The sequence below is a fragment of the Galeopterus variegatus genome, unplaced genomic scaffold, assembly GCF_000696425.1.
Source record: "Galeopterus variegatus unplaced genomic scaffold, G_variegatus-3.0.2 Scaffold245, whole genome shotgun sequence".
Taxonomy (NCBI): Eukaryota; Metazoa; Chordata; class Mammalia; order Dermoptera; family Cynocephalidae; genus Galeopterus; species Galeopterus variegatus.
In genome coordinates, this window is record NW_007726356.1 from 208,605 (window position 1) to 234,337 (window position 25,733).

A 25,733-nucleotide genomic window follows, 5' to 3' on the forward strand; every position below is an offset into this window, starting at 1 on the left:
TCAAAAACCTCTATTTGCCGGTGACTTCCAACTTTACATCTCAAGCTTAGATACCTCTCCTGAACACTAGACTCCTATATCCAATTGCCTGTTCTATTTCTCTGCTTGACAGAGACTCAAACTTAAAATGTCAGTCCACCCCAACCTGTTTAATCTGCAGTTTTCCCAATCTCGAAATCTTATTGGCTGTACCATAAAAGTATACCCAGAATCTGAACATTTCCCATCATCTGCTTTGCCTGGTTCAGAATAAATTCATTATTTTCTTATATCAGGGATTGGTAGACTTTTTTCTGTAAATGACCAGAGAGTAAACAGACTTTTGAGTCAAAAGGCAAAGTTGAGGGTATTATATACTTATTTAAAAAAGAGAGAAAGCAAATTTCTATCAACATTTTTATTGATAAAATATAAGTTTGGGGTACAATTTTCTATAATAGAGTTCTCTAATGAAAAGAAAGAATTTCTTTATCTGGGATATAACATTTTGCTTAATTGGGGCCCAAAGTCAGTGTTTCCTATCGTCAAAATTGATTTTAAATTTTCGTCTATTAATGTGACCTGTAATAAGATTTCCATGTATTTTATTTATGAAAATATCTTTTTACAAGACAAATATTGTCGAATACTAATATCAGTTCATGAACATTTGATGTTAATTAAATGTATTTATCTTTTGGAAGGTATTTATATAATTCCATTATATTTTTGTCTTGATAATTGCCTTTTAGTGTATCATTGCATTGCAGATTAATCACATCCAATGGAAGGTTAAGTGGAAGCTTCCAATTGAAGGTTAAGTGGAAGCTTCCAATTGCACAGTTAAATGCATTTTTAAAAATTTATTTTTTATTGTACATGTTTATAGTGTACAATTTGTTTGAATACATGCGTTATATTGTATAATAATCTAATCAGAAGAGTTAGCATATCTATCATCTAAGCATTTATCATTTCTTTGCAGTTATAACATTCAAGATCCTCTTTTCTGGCTATGTTGAAATATACAATACAATATTATTAACTATGATCACCCTAGAGCACCAGAACTTATTCTTCCTATCTAACTGTAACTTTGTAGTGGTCTACTAATCTTTCCCTGGTCCCCCTCCCCATCCCTTTCTCTTTCTCTAAGTACTATTCTACTCTCTATTTCTCTCTTCTTTTCTCTATTTGTAATCTATTTTTATTAATTGACCCATGATATTTGTATATATTTATGGAGTACAATATGATATTTAGATACATTCTCACTGTGTGAAGTCATCATATCAGGCTGTTTAGTATACCCATCATCTTAAGACATTTATCATTTCTTTGTGTTGGAACATTCAACATCATCTCGACTAGCTATTCAGATAAGTGGATTTTGAAATGTGGCAATTGCCTTTGCATTGATGTCTGAAAAATTCTTCTGTTACTTTTTTCCCCTTTATCCCTGTACTATACCATATTACAGATAAACTCTCTCTTTGAAATGTACAAAGCTCTGGATGATCTGCCCTTAGACTAGTGCTTGATCACTTTTCTCTGACCACACTGGGCTGCTTGCTGTTGTTTGAGTACACTTACCATGTTCCCATTGTCGAGCTTTTGTACATATTCCTCAGGCCTGGAACATTTTTACCCAAATATCAATATAGCTTACATCTCTTCATCTGTGTCTTTACCCATGTGTCATCTTTGCCCATCCATCTTTGATCAGCCTTCCCAAGTCAGCCTTTTCTTACCATCCATGTACTTTCATCTCTTAACCTGAATTAACAGTGTAGAGTTATTTTTCTTTGTAGTAAATTTTATTGTAAATTAATTTTTTATTTGATTGTTCCTTTGCTTTATTTATTGGTGTATCTTCAGTGCTTGGCTTATGGTAGGCACTCAGTGCATATTTGTGGAATAAATAAATGAACCCTCTATAGTTGGTATTTTTAGAAAATGGAATGGTTATTTAGGATGGGTTAATTCTTTTCTTTGTTTAGATATGCCCAGTCTTGATTCAGCCAGCAGTGATGATTCAAGGTTGTTGTTTAAAAACTTGATTGAAAGGGATGACGGTTGGATTGTGTGACCTTTAAATTTCCCTTTAAGAGATTCTATGGACAAAATTATTTTGTGGGTCAAATGATAAATACAGTCCCTGCACAAATCACCAGTACGTTAATTTGAAAAAATATGTTAAAGTTGCATTTCAGTAGTTATGCAATCATCACATTACCTTTTTCTGTTTTACTGCTTGAAAATCTGAACATCCTTTTTTTGAGACTAATTCTTCTGCCCCCTTCTATGTTATTATTTGTAATTATAATAAACAGTTTTTTCCTGTGTAAAATATCTGCTTCAATACAGTATAACTTTTCTTTGTCTTATGACTGCGAGCTTCTATTTGAATTGATTTGACTATAAAACATTAATTTTGATGCAATCTTGATATCTCATTTCATTGAATTCAATTGAAACAACATTTTCTCAATATATTATTATATGCAGAGTAAAATAGGAAAATAACAGAGAATTGATCTTTTTTGTGATTTTGCATTGTGAATACTGCCATGTTTCCCATAATTCTTCATCTAGTTATACTCCTTCGTTTGAGATTATTTTGGAAAGGTAACATAAGTTTACCATTAATATGTTTTCCTGTAATCCTCATGTTATTTTGTCTGTTGCACCAATTTTATGTATGTTATGTTTATCTTAGAAAATAAAATATATAGTATTTTAATATAATGTTAATATATAGAAAAGCAAACTACCATTGTCCTTTCTGTCATTAAAGTAAGAGTAACAACTACTGTTATTTATTTATTTATTTATTTATTTATTTATTTATTTATTTATTTATTTATTTATTTATTTATTTTGTAGCTGGCTGATACTGGGATTCGAATTGGAACTTCTTTTAAAAACTTTTTTTTTCTTTCTTTGTTGGCCCAGTATTTTATACCTCTCTCCCTCAAACCTTTAGCTTTTTTTGCATGAGAAAATTCTATGCAGAGATACCAAAGAACAAATAATGATAATACCAAATAATAAATCGCAAGTTTAAAATACATGCAGAATTACATATAAATATATTCCTTGTGCTTTTGAATTGTTTGTTGGTGCCTCTAGGTACCAAAGTGAGATTTTATATAACATAAAAGTTAACATATTTTACTAATGACCAAAGTGAGATTTTACCAAAGTGAGATTTTATATAACATAAAAGTTAACATATTTTACTAACGACAATGTCTAAAGCAATTTTAAAACTTAGAGTAATAAATCCAGTGGTTTAAAATATGACAATGTCAGGAAATACATTTTTAATGAAAAAAATATAGCAAATACCATCTACTGTGTAATTAGATAAACATTGATATTAACCTTTTTTCATGAAAGGTAGTAATAGCTTAACGCTTCCCTTAACTCCGTATTTTCAAAATTATTTGCTTGATCTGATAAATTACGTAGTCTTGCGTTTTGACCTCATAACCCTTTAGAGTTTGCTTAAATCGACTTTATAATATTTGCTACATTAGAGCATAATGACTGTAACCAACTCCTGTATTTTTAATCTGATTCTTTCCATTGTGCATATAAAGAAGAACATATAAAGGTATTGACTGATGTAATATGATGTTTAGAGAGTTCCATTTGAACTCAAACATTGAAGGGATAGAATTTTTTTTATCTTTTTGCTGCAAAAGAAAAAAAGTAGGCAAGTGACAGCTTACTTGCAAATTTATTCTGTTTAAGTGTGTAAAAGATGCTGAGATTTTGTTTAAATAGAGAAATGAATGTCAAGACTAGCTGCGTATTTTTGTTATGCCATGTTTAGAAGAAAAGTCACATTTTTTGTGTTTTTATGGAATAAATTGGAATTATATGCCATGATAGGTATTTAGATATTTGTAACTGGTATCCAGAATTTTAGAAAAGAAAGTTAGAATTGGAGGAGAGTGGTAAATTCGTTAAATATCCATTAAATCAACAAATACTGATTAAAGACCAATGATAAAAACTGTCTGGGGGTATAAAACTTATTATTGCACTTTGAGGATACTGTGGTTTAATGAGAATGTCAAACATAGTAATTAATTACATTACTGTGTTATATGTATGGTAAAAGGTCTGAGCATATGCTTTTGGATCTCGGTAAAGAAGGGCATGGATTTTGGGAGGGACTAGTATTAGGATGTAACACGGTATGTGTATTCCAGATAGACAAAAGATGGGGACAGGAATGATGGTAGGAAGTCATGTCAGAACAGGGAGTACGTTATGCAAGGCCCTGCCATCAAAGAATATGAAAATTTTGAGAAAGTCCAGGGAAAAGCATGGTTTAGACACATATAATAGGAACTGGTTGTAGGTAAATATAGAAACAGGGAAAAGCAGATCATAAGAGATTCTAAATGCCATGGAAGAGAATTTTGACTTTTTCTGAGGATAGGAATCCAAAGAAATATTTAGATCCTGTTTACATCTTGGATAACAATTTTCTTAAAGGAAAAGCAGTAACATTTTTGGCAGTAAGTAAATTATAAAGGAGCGGGGGGGAGGTTCAAGTGACAGAAACTAGTTAGGAGGCTGTCAAAAAAGAGTAGACCTTTTTTTTTTTTTTTTTGAAACAACACACTATACCCCACAAACATGGGAAGTAAGTGTGAAAGTAAAAAAAAAAAAGAGAGAGAGACTAGACTAGATATAATAGGAATATTAACTGTGGCAATATTGGAGAGTATGGTGAGGAGGGGACGGATTTAGGAGGTAGCATAACGTACTGCAGTGGTTCTCCACCCTCTGAAATTTTAACACCCTCTTTCTCTCACAGATATTTTGTAATTCTCCCTTATCTATGAATTTTATTTTCTAATAGTACATAGACCTTTCCTAGATAAATATTAAATTTATCAGCACTGCCCTAAATGCTAATAAAAAAGAGAAATAAAGTAACTTAAAGTAAGTAATAATGTATTTCACTATTCCCTAAGTATTCCATCATGACTATGCTAAAAGACATAATAAGGAAGTTGGATACTTGTATTTATATATAGAATCACTGTGAGTGCGAGAGCTGTGAGTCAGACTGATAGAGAGGTATGGCAGATGGTTTATCCTGATGCCATGAGGGGCTTCACTGTCTATAAGGTGATTTTTCTAAATGATGAACAACGTTGGTATAGTACTGAACAAAACAACATTCATTTTTACCTTAATTTACACAGTTATTACATTTTTGAATTAAAAAAGCAAAAATATTTGGGCATAGGCTAAGGTAATGGTCTAGTTTGTCAGTTTCACTGATATGCAGTAGAACATTCTGAAGTCATCCAGGACCCAGAACTATTTTTATTCGAAGACTGTTCTCCTTATAGGATGTCTTTTATTGGTTCTTTTCAGCCCCCTTTTCTGCCCAATAAATTATAGTAACTCTCTTCTTATATTGGGACAACCAAAACTTTACTCACAAATTTCCACAATTCTCTCAAGCGAACAAGGTTGAACCTGTTCAGAACCACTGAGTTTAGATCTCATTCTCCACATATTTTGCTTGTGTCATCTTCAAAGTGGCATTTTATTGTTAGAAGTATATAAGGTCCCTCAAAAACATAGATGAAAAAGTCTTTTACAGAATATACGCAAATCAGATTCAATAACATATAAAAATGTAACCTGATCTTGGAAATGACATCTGCTCAGTATTTCCAGATTCCTTTTGTTAGAAGCGAGTTACTCAAGGAGGGATTACACATGGCCATGAGTACCAGGAAGCAGGGAGCGTTGAGGGGCCGTCTTAGAGCTATCTGCCAAAATAGCCAAAACAATTTTGAAAAAGAACAGCAAAATTAAGTACAGCACCTAATTTGAAAGCTTAATTAAAGGTAGAATAATTAAGATATCCTGTGCATGGTATTGGCATAGGATACATAGGAACAAAACAGAAAAGCCAGAAATAAACTTTCATTTTTATGGTGAACTACTCTTTGACCAAAAGTGCCAATGTAACACAATGGGGAGAACTTAGACTTCTTTTTTTAGAGGAAGAATTTAACTTTACTTATTCCTGATGTCAGAGATCCATATCCTACCTAAAGATATTTATTAAATATAAAAGCAATACATTTTTACTACAGAAAATATAATACACTTAAGACAGAAAGAACAACAAAAAATTATCTCTAATCACAGCAGCCTTTCCAAGCCATTTTTTTTTTTTAAACTCAGTTTGTTCTATTGTAGTACACAAGTTGGGATTTAACAGGAAGGTGTTAGATGTAGCAGACAGCCATTGCCCTGGTTACCACGAAATGCCCATCTTGATGGCCATGAATGTGCCAAAGGTGTCACCACTCTGCATCATGGTTTTCCCTGTGTCACCCATCAGCTCCCCACCCCTCATTCTGATCCTGAGACAGGAAAAGTTGTTGAAGAGTACCCCAGCCACCATGCCCACTGTGCAGCCCTACACAAAGCCCGTCTTCACGTGGTCAAAGAAGCTTGGCTGGGACTGTCCATAGGGACCCCCAGCCACTGGCCTCTTCTTTTATAGCATGCTCAGGTTCTCTGATGTTTTGTTTCCTTTCCATTGAGCAATTCCAGCATCCCTTAAACTTATCATCCACCTTTACCTTCTGCTGTCTTGGGCTGAGAAAGGTAGGTGTCCACAGTGGAAGGTAATGGCCAGTAGGGTGGCAGCACCTCAGGAGGAGGCTGTCTGCAGAGGGGTGTTGGAATCCAAGCAGTTTAGGGAGAGTGTCCACATGGGAGAGGGCAGGGGATGGTCACAGAATGCAGGATGTCAAAGCCTGAGCAGAGTGAGCTGTCAGATGGTGTTCTAGCACAGGATGTTGGTGGCAGGGTGTGGTGAGGAGGGTGTTCACATACTGGGGTAGCCTGGCAGGGGTTGTCAGAGCCTGAGCAATGTGTGGAGAGAATCCCATGTAGAGGGCCCAGGAGGGGATGATGAGCCCAAATGGGTTGAGTAGGTGTGTGGGAGGAGGCTGTGGTGGTGATGAGTTTGGTCACATTCACAAGGATGGATCAAATAAGTAAGTATGTTATACATAATGGGAACCAGATTTCTTTCTGTCATACAAGGAAATTACAAATAAGGGAAGTGAGAAAACTACAATGAATTCTGTGATTCATTCTTTGTTTTGGTTTTCAATTTATAAAGATAAATACTAAAATAAATAGATGTTGAGATAAATACAGATGTAAAAGTTAAATATGGGTGCAGAGTGGATCCTGGGCTCTCGGCTGCAGGACGTAATGGCTGCCACCACCCCGGTCACGTGGCAGGTCAGTGGCCTCGCGATCCCGGCCCTGACCTCAAGTGGCCATGAGTGTGGGCTGCCCCTGTTGGCTGCAGTGGCCAAGCTGCCTGTGCTGGATGCCACCAGCTAGCTGGTACTGTCCAATGCAGTGTTCTGGGAGCGCTGGGCCACTGTGGTGTTCCTCTGGCATTTCCTTTGTTACATCCGCAAGGACTCTGTAGAAGACCTGGCCGGAATCCCCAAGAGTTTCTTACAAGAAGTAAATGTCACCGTATAGTGACTGGACAGTCATCGCGCCATCATACTGAGGCTTTCTGCAAACTCACTATTCTCATGAAATGTATGTTGATCCTGAGAGAGAAATTTATAAAAGATTAGAAATGAAAAGAGGTGAAGAAATTACCTCCTCAGGACAGAGCTCCCATGTAAAGTCAAACCTACTGTCAGGAAGTCTTCAGAGTCTGTGGTGGACAGTGACTGGCCCTCTTTTTGATTTTCAAGGAGACCCAACCTAGCAAGGCAGAACCTTCATCTTTTAGGTACAGGTAGCAACATCCATTTTATACATTGCAGTAGGAACAGGTTGGATCACAAACCCATAAACCCTGTTTTACAGCTTGTAGGAGTTCAGCATGTGAACTTTATGAGCAGACCTTCAATTCTCCATGTGTGCCTCAATATGGAATCAGTTGCTTGCAAATGGACTCTGATAAATGTGACCTTAAATGTTGGGGTGTAATATCCTTATGCAGTTACTTGCTAGCTCTTCCCAGCCTTTGAGAAATTATGAAGACCTAAACAGGGCATGTACCAGTTGAATTGCATGCTGAGAGGCATCAGTTGTCAGTATGATATATACTTTTAATTTCATAGCTTTTAAAGTTTTATACAAAATAACAAATATAAAAAATAAAAGTTTAATTGCTGTAAAAATATAAATATACAAAATAAAAATTTAAAGCTATAAAATTATAAATACCACTCTGTAAAATCTTTATGGTATATCCAGTCAGTGAAAGATTTTTTTTGGCAATTAAAATCATAAATTCTTATGAGGAATATATAAGGGGAAGGGAAAGCAACTCAAGACCATTTTATTTAATAAAAAAGGCAGGATATCAAATTCTATGAACACTATACTTATGTATATGTTTATTTTTGTATACTTAGAAAAAAGACAGGAAATAAACAGTACAGAATACTGCCAAAAAAAAAAAAAAAGTAAGTATGTATATGTATATACTTAGATATATTTCCTAGCTCTGTCCACTGAGAGGCCCTGGGAGTAGTGACATCTCAATAATAGTGAATGCACCTAAAATTTAGCCCCGATCTTGCTTTTGAAATAAGATTCTTCACTGAAACCAGGGCTCTGTGGAGCAATAGCTGCTTTCAGGGCAGTGGCAAAGGAAATTATAAAATGAGTCTGCAGCACCTTGTTGTGCTAGAAAGTAAAGAAGTACTCATATGGGGACATGTAAAAAGGGAAAAGAGTCAGCTTGAAAAGAATCCCACTGGCCAGATCAGTGAAGATTTGAACATCAAAATAAAAAGTGATATTAATTAATTATAACCTATTGAATAAAATAGACCATACTGATATAAATAAATGAACAAATTGAAAGTTTGATGAAGATCCAAATATTTATATAGTTTCAAAGTACCTCCTAAAAATTACTCATTAGTTACAAAGGATGAAAGAGTAATTTACAGTAAAGAAGCTTGGTGTAGGTACCATGTCAGTCAAGTGATCAAAATGAACGTCATTAGTAATGAGACAAACTGAAATCATGTGCTACCTGATAGACTGTGTTGAAAAGATCATAGTATCACTCTGTAATATTCTTGTCTCAAATGCCTAACTGAGTCTAATCATGTGGAATGATTAGGTAAACCCAAATTAAGGGACATTCTACAAAAGAACTGACTTGTAATCTTCTAAAATGTCAAGGATTTAGGAACTATTCTTCTGGATTGAAGAAGAATAAAAAGACATAATCAGTAAATGCCAGATATGATTCTGAGCTGAATCATTTTTTTTATAAAGACTACTGTAGTAATTAGTGAAATTTGAGTGGTGCTTGAAAGTTGGAAGGTAGTAATATACCAGTTTTGGTTTCCTGGCTTTAACAATTATGTTGTTATTATATAGAACAAAGTTCTTGTTTATAGGAAATACATATTAAAGTATTTGGGGTCGATGGGGCATCATGTTGATAATTTTCTACTGTACCTGTAACTTTTCTGTAAATTTGAGACTTTTTCAAAATAAAAGTATAATTAAATAAGGGAATGTCCCTCTAGATAGAAATTCAACAAGTTCATATATATCAGCAGGACTTAAAAACTATGGAGATGATAGAGAAAACCTTAGAGGAAGGAGAGAGAAACTCTTAGAGGAGGAAAGGAGAAGGTGGGGGATATTGTGTGTGTTAGAGGCAGAGAGTAAGGGAGGTGGAGAGAATAATGACAGTGATATGGCTGTGCAGAAGAAGGAACAACTTAGGGATGGAAGATGTGGGTTTTTATATTGGGGTACATTAATGATAACATGTCTGTGGGTAGTCAAAATGGAAATATCGTAGGTAGTTGGAAGTGTAGTCTTGTGAGCAAGAGTTGAGATTTGGTACCATTGTCACATAGTGTATAGTTTTAGTCACAGGAGTCATGGTGGATCTTCCTGGTTTGGAAGAACAGAGGGCGTATGGTAGAACCTAGGGGTAGAACTTTAAAAGACAAGTTAAGAAGCCAAGACTCAGCAAAGGAAAATGAGGAAGAAAAACTGGAGAGACTGTATTATGGAATCTGGAAAGAGAATCCAGAGGAGAATGATGTGGTCAGGTAATGTGAAATCCCTAACAATGATATTGTGATTAAAAGCTTTTTACCTTTCAAATGTTGATTATGAATTGAATTTATAATTTTCTCACTCATTCCTATTAATGCTGCTTCCTTAAATCCTATTGATACTTGAATTTTGTCTTATTCATTGAATAATTTTTTTCTTACTGCATTTTATCTTATTTACTGAATATTCAATGAATATTTCTTTAACACCTGCTGTGTGCCAGTCACTATGCTGTGTCTTAGAGCCACCATAGTAATCAAAAGTAGGCATGTCCCCAGTTCACACAGATTTTATAATCCAGGGGGAGAAACAGCTATTAATATCACAAAACAGATTTAAAAAAAAATTAAAAAACATCATTTTTAAATTGTGAAAATGAAATAAAGAGCAGGATGGTACTCATATTATGAATGACTTCAATTGGTATATTTGACCTGGTTAGGGAAGTTGTCTTTGAAGTAACAATTGAATTGAAATTTGAAGAATAAGTAGGAGTTAGCTAGATGAAGAAGGGAAGAAAGTGTTATCCTGGTAGAGGGAACCGCATGTGCAAAAGCATTAAAACCAGAAGCATAATGAGTACAAAGACTGGTAGAAAGGCTGTGCAGCTGGCAGGTGGATCGTGAGGGGAAGTGTGGACTGTAGAGATATTGATAATAACCAGACTACACAGAGGCCTTTGGCCATATTGGGCGATTCATCTTTATTGAAAAGGAGTAGGGGACAATAAAAAGGTTTTACGGAGGAAGGGGTAGGAAATATAATCAGTTTTATACTTTGAAAACCCTCTGGCTGCAGTGTGTAGGACAAATTGTGCAACTGGATGAATTGGAATGCCATTCACAGAAATGGAGAACGCTAGAATTAAAAAGAATTAGTTGGTGGTGGTGGTCGGGGGGGGGGTTCATTAATTTGGCTTTGACCATGTTGAATTTAGTGGATTTTTTCATTTATGTATTCAACAGATATTTATTGAGTACTGTGTCAGTCATTATCTAAAGATCTGGGGATTAGTCTGTGAACAAAAGGAATGAAAATCACTGCCTTCACTGAGTTTACGTTATTGTAATATTTAACACTCAAAATATTTACTATATGCAAGACACTATTCCAACCACTTCATTTTCTAAATACTATCTTATATAATCTGCACAAGAACCTTAAGAATTAGGTACTCTTATTATTCTCATTTTACAGGTGTGGCAACTGAAGTATAATGGTGTTGTGTGTAAGATAACACAGATAATAACTGTCAAACCCAGAATTTGAAGATATGTGAGTCCAGATTCCATTTTCTTAACTGCTAAGCTATGTAGTAAGTAAGCATTTAGATATATGGGTCTAGAGCTCAAAAAGAGATCTTGGCTGGGTATATAAATTTCTGAGTTCACTTGTATATAGGTAATTACAACCATAAGCTTGGATGAGATCACAGAATGAGAGAGATTACAGGGTGAGAAAAGGAAAGGCCTAGAATCAAACTCTAACATTTAGTGGCTAAGATGACCAGTTACAAAAAAACCACAGCTTATAATTTTGGAGGGGAAAAACATAAATACGCAATTATGAAGTAGTTGGATAACTGCGTGATACAGGAAGTACTGGTTACAGAAATTAAAATGACCTATACCTTTCTTCTAATCTCCACATCTCTGTTTTCAAGGACCTCCTGGATATTTTCATGTGGATGTACTTGTGGCAACAACATATCCCAAACTAAATTAATCTTCTCTTGCAAACCTCTCCTTCTTTGTGTGCTTTCTCTTTTTATTAATGGGACCAGTTTTGAAATCTAAGATTAAAACCTTGAATTCATATTCAACACTATCCCCTCTTTTATATCTCTCCCCTTTAAGTTTGGCAAAGATTAATAAGGCCAGTATTACTCAGTGTTAATGACAATTGGGAAACAGACATTCTCATACATTTTTGGTGGAAGAGTAAATTGGTGGTTCTTCATTTTTGGAAGGTGATTGAGTAATAGCTGTTAAAATTAAAAGCAATTTATTCTCATTTTAAAACCTCTTCGTATATACCATTCATCCATAGAATCTTAGTGCTTTGCTGCAAAATGAGAAATCCGTTCTTTTTTAGTTTTTGAAACCTACCCTCTTCTCAAATTGAATACCTTCAACCACAATGTTTTTTGAAATTACCCCAATGTTGTACACTCTCATTCCAAGAAGCAAGTCCCTTTTTATGTACTACTAATAAAAATGTTAGGGTAGCAGCAGCAACTTCTGTTACTAGTTGCGGGTTCCTTTATGAAGTTTATAAGCCTTGTTAATTACCTTATGAGAAAGTGTTATCCCCTGCATTCACTTTTTTTTTTTTTTTAAATATACAGAGTAGGAATAGCCTAAACACCGAATTCTCTAATACAAATGTTAAAGATTGCCACTGTTTCCAGGAGAAATTAAAGTATGAAATGAAGCTGAAGAAAATATTTTAGACAATTATATGTTTAGTTGTACAAAAATTCTTGGTTCTCTTCAAAGATTATTAATATTTTAATGTTTTTTATCAAATGGGTACAAAACCTGTTGAAACCCTAAGCATACATGGAAACCCATGAATCTCTGTTTCTAAGTTGTTTTAATTAATGGTACAAATTTAAGAGTTTTTGTAGATGATTCAGATAGTTTTTGGCAACAAAAATGACATAATGATGGAAATATTTCTTAACATTTATTTTCATAGAATGTTTTTCATAAGTAGTTACTTTTTTCCTTGTTAAAATGCCACCTTTATGTTAAAGATATATGGTAGATGTTTATTTTTTAAGTAGCTGAATATTGCCACAGAAAAGTTTTGCTAATTTGGGATGATTTTTTTTTTTAAATATGAAAATTGAATGCCATCATACTGTTCAACCATTATGAGATAATTTTTGGTCATGTTTCATTTATTGCAAAGTATTATAAATATTCTATTACTTAAAATAATGTAATCTGTAAACCTGCTCAACTAGACATAAATTACAATATGTGTCAATACACTAAAATAGTATACCACAAATGACGTGATTACTGATGTTCAAACTGAATAAGAATGCCAGAATTAAACTATAATTTTTTGCCTTTTTTTCCCTGCAAGTAAATATAAATCGATGTTTTACTTTTATCATCCAGCATCCAAATGAATTTTTTTACGTATCCCTTGCATACACACAGCCCACTTTTGAGAACGATGCCGTAAGGGATGGTGTGCTATTAAAGCATTTGGAGTAAGTTGTTGGTGTCAACAGATTTTTTGAAAAAATAGATCATTCTGGCAGCTCTTTTTGATTATGGATTTGAAGAAGAAAAATATTGCCAATAATGAAACCATAGAATGGCGTTATAATAGCAGTAGGCTAGGCAAGAGATGTGGTAGAGCTGCGGTAGTGGGAGTGGATCAGAAATTATTTAGGAAGAAAAATGTTTGGGGCTTGGGGCTTCATTTATATAAAGGTTAAGGAGAGGGAAGTATCAAAGATGATAACTAGACTTCTTGCTTAGAAGTCATCCATGACTTCATGGATGATTGTATTAACATTAGAGAGAGAGAGAGCGCATGTAACAGAAAGGAGCTGGTTTTGTAATTTGTATTTCTTGAATATACTCTTTAAAAAAAGGGCCATTTTATAATTGGTGGGCCATTTTAGTTAGTACTTACATTTTTAGTGTTTTAAAATTGACAGAATATAGTTCTAAAGAAACAGTATTGGAATGTTTTCTTTCACTTCCTTACCCATTACACTGGCTGACATTTTTTTGAACTCTTAATATTTTGAGTAGAATGACTTAGAAGTATATATATTAATATTTATCCATTACAAAAAATCATGATTTGAGTTTACAAAATGACATTAACGGTAGCTCAACAAAGAAATAGAGAAACCAAATACATGTTTTTGAACAAGTAGGTTTTATTGCCCTATGATATGTTCAATAGAAGTAACAGGTTAAAGGAAGAAGGACTCAAAATGATCACAGGTATTTCGTGTCTTTCATTCAAAACTTTAGCACTTCACCTTGAACATTATAAATGACTATTTTTCCCTTAGAAACTGACTTGCTTTAAAATGATGTATGAAATAATATGTGTTTTGCATGTCCTGTTGTAATGATAAAGGTCACATAGTATCATTTACATAATCTCTAGCCAGAAATGAACTCAGTAATATCCTTGGTATAACATATACATTATCTGAGGTTTAAAACTCTCATTATTCATGAAAGTTAATTTTACCGTGGGTGTGAATGATCTATCTTATGGCTGGTTTTTTTGATCATTCTATAAAATAATATGGAGCAAAGCCTGCTCAAATAACAGGAAAACCAGTAAAGAGTGATGCATTTGCCTGACTCTCTGTATACCCGATTGGATCTTGATTGATGGCAATCATTTGTCTTTGTCAAAAAAAGGAGAAAAATTCAGACATTGAAATAGGAGTGCTATCAAACTTTCTACAATGGCAGAAAGATTCTATTAATGTTGCCTTAGAGTATTAACTGTCTCTGTTGGGAAATGATAAAGAATGTTAATTTTTTCCTTGAGCATATTTAAGTGTAAAATGCATTATTTCATCTACTGTTGGGATTGAAAGAAGAATACTTTTTGATTTATGGCAGACTGGAATTAATGAAAGCCAAAAAAAAAAAAAAAAGCTTAAAATGGTGAAAAAGGAAATAGATCTTAATCCTTTTTATTATTATTTTTCTCAATGAAATAATAAAAATTTAGTATAGTGTCATAAAATCTTTACTACTGCATTCCAGCTGATATTGGATCTTGAAAGGTTGACTTCAAAGAGGGTTGAAGTAGAAGAGGAAACATATTTTTAACTGAGCGTCTTATTCTTTGGAATTCTCTTTTCTTCCCAAATATTAGGGCAAAAAGGCATTCCAGAAAATCTAATTTTATTATTTTAAAATCTCTTAAATCATCTTGTTATGATTTGGAAATGAAAAGAGAATGTTAGAACTGTAATACATTAAAAGACAGAATTGGCAAATAGCATTTTGCATCAAGAACAATTCTGACCTTTCATAATTTCTTGCAGTAAGAAATACAGGATACTTCAAAAAATTCATGGAAAGAAGCATATTATCTTTTAATTCTATTTTTCCACCAAACTTTTTGAAGTACACTTGTATATCATATAGATTATTATGTAAATATTTTATGTATCTTATGAGAGCTAGATATGTTTTCTATTCAGTTTTGGAGATTTGCTGTCTTTTAAATACAGTATTTTAGATCGGCAATTTGCCCTTAATTTTAAAGTCATGTTTGAAAATAATTCAAAATGGAAATGATGTTCTGTAGAAAACATTTTAAAGATTAACTACTCTAGTGTTTATATTAATAATAATTTAACATTTATACTATAAAAATTGAAGTTAAGACTTATTATATGTAATTTATTGTAGAATTTTCTTTGACAATGTACCCTTGTATATTATATTAAACCTTTATTATCTGTAAACCTATTGATTAATTTTGAACACATAGTCAGGCTCTCACTTTCTATTCTTTTGGAATGGGACCAGTAATGTTGAACAGCCCAAAACGATTTGTCTCTAGCTTTAAAATGTGCCAATTGATTTTTTTTTTTCAGATTTGTTTTTGTAGGAATAATGTGAGAAGATGAACAGAAATTTACATTTTCTTTTCATAAAAGTGTATGCTTGAAATGTTTGCCATGGATAATTACGTTCTAAACAGTTAAAGATGATAATGTATTTTAAATTAACTGAATTTTGCCATCTTGATATATGCATGGTTTTAGAAGAAATGAACTGAAGTCTAAAAAAAGAAAATTATTATAGTTATAATCATTAAAAAGAATATAGTATTTTCTTTTGTTGTCATTCTATTTGAATCAAATATAAGTACATTAATCTTACATTATTTGAACTTTAATTAAATTTTTTGATACTCCAATTTGAGGTTTTCATGCTCTTCTAATGGTAATCACATTTTAAATGTTCAAGAGGAACAATTTAAATTTTGTTTAAGAGGGGCAATGAAGTATTTATTAAAAATGGGTTAGTTGGTTGTTTCTTATGAATACTTCACATATGTATTTGATTTCTAAAATCTAGTGCCATTTTTCTCTGTAAATTAGTTATTGGTTTAGATGATAATTCTTTATATAAAAACTATAGCCGCTTATTTTCTTTATTTTTTTGGTGTCTGTTACAATAAAGAATAAATCTTAATGATGTGTGATACTGAAAATGTACCCCTAGAGTATAATAATGACTTTGAATTTTTCAGTGAAAGATAGGATTTCATAGTAATTGTTTGCCATTGATAAACATATGGCAAAAACTTCTTAAGGTATTTATTCAAGAATAAGCTATTAAAACTTATTTTTGGTAAATACAGTTTTGCACATGGGATTCGCAAATGTGGGAAGTGTTAACTGCATAAGCTTAGTAGATATGGTATGTGATTTAACTTTTATGAAGCAATGTTTAGATGTTAAATGTATGTGATAATTTTAACTGGTCTAATTAAACAACTTTAAATCCAAAGGGATCCTTGGACATCATCTAGGCCAGTTTAATTCATACTAAAGATTGAGAGAATTAAAACTCAGGAGAGTAGTGTTAAACACCCAAGGTTTCACAGCTGCTCAGTAGCTTTAAAAAATTTAAAAATGAATATATAGCATCCAGTTAAGTTCTTTTTGCTCATCCATTTGTTTTTGATCCTGGCTGTAAATTAGAATCACACAAAAACCTTTGAAAAAAATATATGGCTACCAGGTTCCCACCCCAAATGATACTGAATCTTTAAAAGCTTCCCGGTGTAAGATTGGGAAGCACTGAGTTAAATGATAATATCTTTTTCCGTGGAGCCCAAGATGGTTTGTCATCAGTGGATGGATTTTTAAGTTAGATTAATATACTGAGCATAGCTGCATATATACTTTTTTACAAGTAATTTTATATAACATGCAGATTTTATCTTAATGTCTAAATGTGAGTTTTTTCTTTTTTCTTTTGGTCATTCGAGGTAAAATGTAGTTCTGGCTACTCCTTGAAAAAGCTTTGAAGATATGGCATTATTTTATCAGTCACTTGCAGTCTAAAGCAATAGTTGGCATCCACACTGCCTCCACACTTTTCAATGTCTGGTTAAGGTTTATTGGTAAATGCTTGTAGTAGAGCTCAGAAAGTGATTGTGGGGGAAATAAATGGCCCATATAGTTTGAAAAGCTTTTCTGGAGATTTTGACACATTCCCACTTGACACAGCACTCCTTACACACTGTCTCCCACTCCCTGTTCTAAGGCATTAACTTTATACATTTTTCAATTTGCATCTTACAAAAATCTATTTTCTGGTTGTTTTCCTTTATTACAAAGAGTTACTTAGAAATAAGTAATAAAAAGTCAAACAAGCCAATAAAAAAGTAGTGAAAATCTCTACTGAAAATCACTTCAGGATCACCTGCTTAAGGTTTTATCTTCCTTCTTCATTATCTAAAAACATATAATTTAAAAAATGTTTGATATTAACAAATTAATTTTAATTGACAAAAGTATATATTTATTGTGAACCACATGACGTTCTGAAGTACGTATACAATTGTTTAATGGCTAAATTGAACTGACATATGCATTACCTCATATACTTATATGTCTTGTGAATTTGCCATATTTTATATTCTTTATCTAGTTTTGTTTAATTAACATTTGTTTATGCATTAGTTGTATAAATATGTATAGTTCATAAACATTTATAAACGCTAATATTAAAGTTTACTACTAACCAATACGTAAACAAATTTGTTGGCCAAAATTATTTTTCTTCTCTTTGGATAAAAGTACTGATAACTTTAAGTTTGGTTTGATATATTGCTCCTGTACATATGGTGACAAGGGAGAGAATAAGATTCTGGTAGGAGAAAGTCAAGGTTACTGAGAGGAGGGAAACACCTAGGCCCTTGTAGGAGTGGTAAGAAAAGTGAATAGTGTTTGTGTGGATCTTTATTTGGTGATAAGGGATATTAAGAGAAGAGGGTACAAGTGAATTGTATGGGTAAGATTTTCCTTAATTAGAGTTGTTTTACTCAAATTGATCTTTATGCCCTCTTCTTCATAGAGAGAAGTGAGAAGTAATAATTGCTTTAAATAGTTTAAATTACCTAATAGGAAAAATTTGATTGGAAATTAAGAAATCTACTGAAGGAAGTCAAGTGACTTCACCTATTTAATATATATAAATATCTTACAGTCTCTTTACTCTGTTCTAAGATCTAGTGACTTCATTGTTAATGGTCATTGTTTATTGGAATCATCTTTCCAGGTTTACAGAAAGGTGCTGAAGTTGAATATTGCATAATTTTTTGTACTCACAAATCATATGGGAAGTAGGAAGAATTAGCAAGAACTCTGAAGAAAACAAAAACTTAATAAGATGAATGATGTAGTTAATCACTCCCCATCCTTGTATTGCAATGATGGTTATTTAGGCATTACCATTTAGGCATGGTAGCTAATATTTTTAAATTTTGTGTTTATGCTCTGCTATGTCCTGAACGGAATTATCTCATTTAATTTTTATTACAATTCTGTGAGGTAAGTGCAATTTTTATCCCTCCTTTAAGGATGTGATGCCAAGGCTCAGAGAAACTAAATAGCTTTTTCAAGATTATCTGACTAGTAAGCAATTGAGCCTGAATAAGAAAGAAGTTAGGATTCTCTGTTGTATATAAAAATTTATTGTAGAATTATTAATGCAACAAACTTATGGAGGCTTATCAACATTTTAACAGTATTTAGCACAATTTTCCTATGAGAAAAGCTGCAAATTTTTTTCTACTTAGTTTTACCTATTTAGTATTTAGCATTATCACAACAATTTTCAATACACAGGTAATTTAATATAAATAATGATTAATGTTTCCAATAGAAATATGAATTGGATTCCCATTGCTGATGAACTCATATAATATCCTTATCATTGTTGATTGAAAGGCACCTTTTTCGTAGCTTTCTTGAAAATGAATGAAAAACCCAGGGAAGTATGAGGTATGCGTGCCTACCAATGCCAGTACTTACTGTTTGTTAATTGAAGACAGAAATATTTTTTAGGCTGGCAGTAAAGTTTTTGTATCAGATTTTTCTTGCTGGGGATGCAGAGTTAACATTGTTATACAGAGGGAAAAGCATGTGAATAACTGCATTTTCATATTCTGAATTCAAACTTTTTAAGCAATAGCCCAGGTTTACAAGCAAACATGTATGTTCCTTGGCTTTTACTACGAAAGCGTAGTGAGAATGCAGAGTACTTAGCATATAATTGCCACAAAATAAGTATTTTCATGAATGACATTTAAATTAATAAAATATATAGATTTTTTAAGCATTTTACTTGAATATATTTACGAAGTAAAAATAATAACGTAATCTATTCATATAGTTTATACTTTTTTGCTATGTGTGTATTGTGGTAGAGATTAGTTCAGTTACCTCTCATATATTGAAGTTAATACAGTGCTGTGGATATTGTTTCAAAAATTTTTGATATTATCTAAATTTTATAAAATTTTCTTATTCAGGCGGGGAACATTTTTGTCAGGTGTAGATTTGAATTGGCAAGCTTTGTTTTCTTTTTCAATTATATAAGGTATATAGAAATATATTCTCATTGTAAGATATTCAATTATTATGTGAAAATTCCCTTCACTACCTATCCCTATCTGGAAAGTCTCCCAGGGGTAAGGAAGTAAATAGTTTTGATATACAAGTCTTCTGGTTTCCTCTCCTGTGTTATATACACATAATTTTTTTTCATATGAACGGGACCATGCTATAGATGTTATTTAGCAACTTACCCTTTCATTTACTTTGAAAGCTATTTCAGAAATATCTACCTCATTCTTTTTGACAGGTAAAGAATATTTCATAGTATGAAAATACTGTAGTTTATTTGAGTTTTTTGTTTTGTTTTTAGCTGGTGTACATTTTGCTTGCTTCTAAAATTTCCTTATAGAACTGCTGGCAGATTCATCTTTGTGAATATGTATGAGCATTTCTGTAGTATACATACACAGAAGTGAAATAGCTAAGTCAGTAAGGATTATGTGCAATAAAAATTTCATTAAATACTGTCAAAATGCCTTTGTGTGGCAAGGGCAGAACATGCTGCTAGGCATGGTTTGCCAGTAATGATCTACCTGTGGAAGCTTCCTAGGCTTTCTGGTCCTCAGTAGTTAGCTAGAGATCTGCTTGTCTTCTAACCCAATAGTCTATACCCTTTTAACCAAGAGTAAGCAATTCTTCTCCCTGCTGCCCAGCAGAAGTAAGAGGAAATCACTCTAAAGATTGTCTTAAGGTGCCATTGTCTCTACCCCTATTTACATCTGTTGCCCTAGTTTCCCTCAGAAGAGTACTCCTCTTTTGCATATGTCTGGAATTTTACCTGTCACTTTGCTTCTATCAGCTTTCCATCTTTTAGGAATTCCTTATTTCTACTCTATTTACTGTATGTAGTAGATGCCCCTTATTTGCAGGGGATACATTCCAAGTCCCCCGGTGGATTCCTGAAATCGTGGACAGAACCAAACTCAATTGCCATCAATCACAACTGTTTCTCTTCACGTCCTCCATTCATAAATTTAATACCTTTTCTGTCTTAAGCATGGTGGCTGTTATCTTTTGCAGTTTGAGGTGTGAATACAAACTAGAATGATTTTCTTTTTCTTCACAATTTCACGGACAGAAGATTCATTCTTTCTGTAGATCTTAGCAACCTCAGCATGTGATTTTTTTTTTTCCTTTTGTCTTTTTTTACTGACCGGTAATGGGATCGCAACCCTCGGTGTTGCGCCTGCACCGGGGACCGGCAACGGGATCGCAACCCTCAGTGTCGTGCCCGCACCGCGCTCAGCCAGTGAGTGGGAACCGGTCTCCACATGGGATCCGAACCCTCAGCAGGAGCGCCACCGCGCTCTCAAGCAGCGCACTCTCCAGTGTGCCACCGGGCCGGCCCAGCATGTGATTTTTTTTTCTCTCTTATTAGGTCAAGAATTTTCACCTTTTCAATTAAAAGAAGCACTTTACGGCTTTTCTTTGGCATATTCAAATTGCCAGCATCACTGCTCTTGTGTGTTAGGGCCATTATGAAGTAAAATAAAGGTTAATTGAACACAAGCACTGTGATATTGCTGTAGTCCATCTGATAACCTTGATGGCTACTAAGTGACTAAAGGGTGGGTGGCATATACAGTGTGGACACGCTGGACAAAGGATGATTCATATCCTGGGGGGACAGAGCAGGACAGTGAGAGCTTTCATTATGCTGCTCAGAACAGCTATGAATTGTTTATTTCTGGAATTTTCCATTCCATATTTTTGGTCTATGGTTGACCACAGAGAGCAGAAACCGTGGAAAGTAAAACTGCAAATAAGAGGGGACTACATATTTTCATGTGGTTGATATATATCAGAAGCCCATATCTTTAGCTTAAGTATTCAAAACAGTGACCATCGAATTATAAAAACAGGTACTGAGTTTCTTTCTCAAACTTGTTACTTCCCCCAACTTCAACGTCATTCTAGCTCGTGGCATTCAACAGGGTGAAGATAAATAAACATGCTACCACATCTGTTTCTGTATGGTTTACCAAAGTTTAATTTACCTTTATTTCTTCATCTACAGTATGTCCTACAGTCTTGGATGGCAATGAGAAAGAAAGAGTCAACCCAAGTGTTTTTGGTTTCTATCTGGGGGAGTTCATCTATGCTGGACCTCTTTTTATATTAATCAAAAGGGTACAGCATTTCCCTCAGTAAAAGCTAAGACAGCTCAACTGCACAAGTAGATGTATTTTATTACTTTCTATCCTTCTTATTCCTAAGCGAAATATGTAATAAGGAAATAAAAGAATTAATTTCATACATTTCCATAAACAGTATCTTTGAGATTTCTGAGGAACTAAAAGTAATAAGATTTTAGAATACACTAGAAATGAAATATATTTTTTAAAAGTAGTATACCAAAATAATAGCATTTTGCAGGTAGTAGGCTCTTACAGATTGTTTAACTCAGCCCATTTATTTTATAGAAGATATTGAGCCTCAAAAGGTAAATGGTTTGCTCAGGATCCAAGAGGTAGTTAATTATGAAGTCAGAACTGGCATCTAGATATTATTTGTTCCCATCTGGTGCTGTTTTTTATATGCTCTCTTGCTTTTACGTTACTATTACATAGTGACACAATTAAGCTTTTTCTTTTCTTTTTTTAAATGTATTTATGGAAGCACAACCTAGAATATACAAAAGTTTGTTAGGGAATAAAGAAAAAAGTACTTAAGAAGCCCACAATTTTTTAGAATAGAGCTTGGAAGTGTTAAAAAAAAATAGCTTAAATGGTATAAAAGATCAGGTATAAGAAGAGCATTTGAATCACCATAAAATAACATCTTTCAAAGCAGATGTTTGGAGACCACTTATGGCAGTAATTTTCATTTTCATGTGATGTTTTTTCAATTGCTTTTACTGAGAGCTTTTATTCTTAAAAAAATCCTTTACTGCCTTTATCCTGTATTCCATTGTATTTTTCCCCAAAGTAGGGAAAGAAATTGGACAGGAAGAAGCCAAAACATAAGAGATTGCTGTTGAGCACTTTTATCTAACAACAGAATAAAATTAAATTCTTCCATAGAAAAAGCAAAACAAATACGTGTTTTTTAAAAAATAATATTCTCTCTTAGTTGCCTTCTCTAACTCTAATGTGATTTTTTTTTTTTTTTTTTTTTTGGTCTTTTGTCTTTTTTCCGTGTCCGGCAACGGATCGCAACCCTCAGTGTTGCCCCCGTACCGGACCGGGGACCGGCAACGGGATCGCAAGCCTCGGTGCTGCTCCCGCGCCTTGCCCAGCCAGTGAGCGGGAGCTGGTCTGCATGTGGGATCCGAACCCTCGGACCGGAGCGCCGCCGCGCTTCCCAAGCGGCGCACCATCCAGTGCGCCACCGGGCCGGCCCTAATATGTATCTTTTTGATTTTTTGATACATTAATGAAAACATAAATGTCTGTTCTTAATCTAGACATTTTCCCGCATTTTATATATGTCAGTATATTTTAGCAAATTGCTTTTCACATAGTAGGTATACAAATTTTTCATTGTTTAATCACTTTCAATTAGGAATTGTGTGCATAAGTAGTAGAGTACAAGTTATCCAATTTGTGCTACATTGTATAAAATTGAAGCTGCTTAAGAACTTCAGTCTATTATCTACCTTGATATTGAGAGCAAAATCGCTTCATTTTAGATCTAAGAATGATTAGAGTAAAGAAAGTACTTATTTTGGTGGGTTTTATTTATTAAGTGCACACTGGATGCTAGGCACTGTGCTAGAAGGTTGGGACTCATACAGGTGTAAAAAATAGACCCTACCCTCAATCTTAGAGCCTCATGGTATTACAGTTACACAAATAGTTAATTACAGCCTACTTTTATAGTATTACCAGTAGAAATAATAAAATTATATATGAATCTGTATACTAATAACAAACAGACTGATTACAAGATGGTTGAAAATTATAGAATATGGATTACAGCCAGATCCAGATATATAGGTATACCTTTTTTGTCCTAAGTTTATAAAAATATCTAACACTTAGGAGTGTTATTACAAACCTTCATTGTGAGATTCTGAGGACTCACTAAATGTTTTCTAAGTAAGTTGGAGTTAAACAGGTGTTAAACTTTGCTGTACTTGATAAAGGTCTTTTTCATTCCCCCTGAGAATGATTCAGATTTTCATGGAGAGGGAAAAAAGCCACATCAGCTTCCAATTGTCAAAATTCAGTTTTTAAAAACTCAAGTCTTTTTCCCAGTGGGTTTCCAGATTGAAGAACATATGGACTCTATCTTCTGGGTAAAATACTTTCGTTTTCCTTTTGAATTACTTTTAGGACTTCATCCTTATATGAGAAGTGTAAAATGAAACCATAAGGTATTTAAGCACCATGTACTTCTATGTGATTTCTTTTCTTTGTTTAACTTGGATTGATAGTAACCCTATAACACTTAGAAATAATGTCTTCTCTTTAAAAAAGTAATGCATTTTTTTCCCAGATGCGGCTACATTTATTTTTTCCAGGAGATGAAAATGTAGGTGTTAATCTCTCTCTAATATGATTATTTTACTTATGATAGTGCATTTAAAGTAGATATTTAATTTTTTTAAAAAAATTATTTAAACTGTAGGCTTAGGATATATATTATGTTTGCTGTGAATTTACTACGTAATTGAAATAAACAGTATTTTTAACACTTCTGTGACCAAAGAAAATGCTATAGCAGACCTGGAGGCTTACTCACCATATTTGCAGTGAAACTAATAAGCTGAAGTGCACACAACAAAAGAAGCTAAACCAGTATAGTTTATTGCTGTTTGAGGAGATTAGGACTGATAATATTGGCTTGTTATTGAGAAGATGCAACTAATTTATTTTACATAAATTATTTTTTAATTTAGAGGTTTATAGCTTTTAACTTCTTTTCAAATTAGCCACTTTTCCAAAGATTAAGAGTTGAAAAGGAAGAGTAACAACTCAAACAACTTAATTTTTATGTTTCCTAGTAAAAACTAGTTTGAGGGAATTTCATGAACTCTTTGGGACATTCTTACATTTTATTTGTATTTTTGTTAGCCCACATGATCCTCACTTACTAAAAAATGACTTTTTTTTCCCCTGTGGCAAGATCTTTTTGGGGATAGATAGTCATCAGATAGACAAGAGTATAAGTGATATGAGAACAAAATCTTTTTTTTTTTTATGCTATATTCCTAGCCCAGCACACATAACTATATGAATTAAGCAGAACAATGACAAGTAAACTTTTACTTACAGTAATTTGCAGAAGCTGATTATATGGGTAAAAAGGCAAGAACCGAAACTCTCAGAATCTTTCGACAGTGAATCTTGATGTGTTAGCATTCTAATATGATTAAGAGACAAAGTTTAGTGACTATAGCAAAGAACTTACAAACAAAATGGATGTGTAATCTGTATAGCTTCTATTTACCCCAGTTAGAATGTATAAAAGCTGTCACATAGACATTAAGTTGTCTGCATTGGTATTGCTGTGTGTTATTCATTTTAAATGTCCAGAATTCTACTTTTCTTCCATTTATAGCCTTTCTTCTCAATCTATATTAATATTGTAATCATATAGTAGTAGGTATTTTATTATTAAAACATTTGATTCTTTGTGAGGTTTTATTGGGACAATTTGTATTTTAGTTATTGAAATTTATATAGGGAGTAATGCTACATGTTAGAGCTATTTCAGTTCCCATCAATGAATTTTTTAGGAACCACTTTCTCTTACGCTTCCTTTTCCTATTCAAAGTTGAATGTTGATACTTTAGTACTTGCCTCTGCGGATTAATGACCTGAACATGAATGAATGCTTAGAAGTCTGAAGACTTTGTGATTTTGACTTTTTGTCTTTTCCTCAAATGTTTGTAATGGACTAAATACAGTATATAAATGGCTTCTGAACCACACATGAACAATTTTGAAAGATTTATTTCTCTTTGCTGAGATTCTCTTCTCTCATTCTCGCTTGAACTCACTTCACTTGGCTTTTTGTACCATCATCCTAC

General features: G+C 33.3%; 1 protein-coding gene and 1 pseudogene across 1 annotated transcript in view; both read left to right on the plus strand.

The window, feature by feature from the left end:
• The window catches only part of LRBA (LPS-responsive vesicle trafficking, beach and anchor containing), a gene marked incomplete at its 5' end in the record, with an annotated part of 547,723 nt that overhangs the window by 202,730 nt on the left and 319,260 nt on the right, over positions 1–25,733 (plus strand). The gene's annotated exons all lie outside the window — the stretch shown is intronic.
• LOC103585505 lies at positions 7,258–8,001 on the plus strand (annotated as a pseudogene).